The sequence below is a fragment of the Octopus bimaculoides genome, chromosome 6, assembly GCF_001194135.2.
Source record: "Octopus bimaculoides isolate UCB-OBI-ISO-001 chromosome 6, ASM119413v2, whole genome shotgun sequence".
Classification (NCBI taxonomy): domain Eukaryota; kingdom Metazoa; phylum Mollusca; class Cephalopoda; order Octopoda; family Octopodidae; genus Octopus; species Octopus bimaculoides.
The window spans coordinates 38,397,026-38,399,365 of record NC_068986.1 but is presented as its reverse complement, the minus strand read 5'-3'; positions in this window follow the sequence as shown (position 1 = coordinate 38,399,365).

Here is a 2,340-nt window from a genome sequence, read left to right as displayed (position 1 = left end):
ACCAGCTGTCTGAATATGAGACGTATCTGGTACATTTACAAAGATAAAGCCTGGAGTCTTTTTTTGGGGGGTGGGTGGAGAGATGGGGGTGGAAGCAAATATCGTTGGCCTCTATATCACATCAAACACATCTATGAATATATTACACACACACATATATATATACATATATGTATATATATATATATATATATAGACATATATAAATATATGAGACAAAATGGCACTTGTGTTATATGGTTTCAGCCTGAACTGAATGTTCGCTGTAATGTTGGAACCAAAGGAGCACAAAATGTTTAATAGTTTTGGTGTCACCAAAATTCAGTGGTGAACTGAAATATTTAAAAAGGAATCTGACAAAGAAACAATCAAACAAACAAAAACGATAAGAGCTTACCTGGAATGTATATGAGTGTATATTGAGAGATGTTATACAGGTAAAAAATATGAGAGAAATCTATATCAAGACTGTTAAAATCACTAAGGCATTTTAATATGAAACCACAATGAGACTGAAATTCATTCTTTTTTTTCTTTTTTCTAAAATACTTCATAGGAAACAAGGAAGGTGCCTCATTGTCAGGACTCTGTAATGAAGAGCCAAATAATTACCAGTGATATAAAGTCTTCTTTTGTATTAGTTTCAGATAGAGTTTCAATTAATTTAAGTTTAAATGTGTATCACTACAGCTACAACAATAGTCACTATGAAGAAATAAGTTCTAACAGTTCAAAGACAAAGTTATACAAACTTTGTAAGGCAATAACATGCTAATGAACCAATAACTCTCTCCAATAATATTTATTTCCAATGCCACTGATTAGTATTAATACAGGACATACTGTACACAGTCTATCATCAATCATGCCCTAAAGGCACTAATTGCAGCTACAATGAAAGGTATTTTGGATATCTGACACATGCAGCAGCTAAGTATATATATATGATAGGTAAGTGTATGTTTGCGCATGTGTGAATGTGTGTGTATAAGTGTGTTTATGTGCGTGTATGTTTTAGCACAAAATATTGTGCAAACAAGGAAAAATAGAGGAGCCAATATGAAATGTATATATACACCCATCCATGTATATACATAAAACAAAAATTCATATCTACATACATAAGTACATCTACATATATACATGCTTATATATCTGCATGGGTGCATAAATATATACTTGCACATGTGTATGTGTGTGTTTATATACATATAGTTAGGGTATTGCATTTATGATCACAAGATCGTGGTTTTGATTCCAAGACTAGTCAGAGCATTGTGATCTTGAGCAAAACACTTCATTTCATATTGCTCTGAGATCAGCTCAACATCTGACATGTAGCACACAGGGCACCTGTACAGGTAAAGTCAATTTGGTGGAAGGAATGAGCTTATATAGAGCACAAACATTTGATCACTATAAGCAAATCATCTGTGCAGGTTGTTTAACAAGAAACTGTTTAATTGTAGAACCCTCGTGTGTGTGTGTGTGTGTGTGTGTGTGTGTGTGTGTGTGTGTGTGTGTGTGTGTGTGTGTGTGTATATATATATATATATATATATATGCATACACACACACACATGTATATACAAACAAATTTGATAATTTGTTATGCTCATTTTCTCATGCTAGGGTTAAACAAATATATTATTGAGGTATTGCTTTTTACAGCTGGATGCCCTTCCAGTTGCTAACTCTTGTTTTTCAAATAAGGGATCTGGTACATACATTATATATATATATATATAGTGGCTGCTTTCTCGTATACAAGCAAAGCTATTGCTCGAAAGAATCATTGAAATGAATCATTGATAATGCAATGTGGGGCCCTTATATGCCTCTTGAGCCCACCAAAGATTTGCACATTTTATTACATAATGCACAGTTGTGTTGGCTGGTGGAAGGAACCGGTACAATAGCATGAAGTCTTACGATATATATATATACACATACATATATGCATTATATATACAAATATATATATCTAAGGTAAATGGACCTCTGTCAGTTTTGTATTATATGTACATATAGGTGTGTTATATACATATACACCAACATATATATGGATGAGCCTCTAGTTGCTTGATCAATCAGATAACGTCTGATTGAATTAGTGTGCTTTGTGCCTGAATATTCCACAGGTATGTCTATTCTATGTATTCCACAGTATGACAAGGCTGGATTCTTGAAGTGTAGATGGAGTGAAGTATAGATACATCTACACAAATTCACTCACATGATTGGGTCAAGAAGTAATGGTAAACATTTTAACCACTTAGGTATACTTGCACCCACACACACATTTTATATATATATATATATATATATATATATATATAT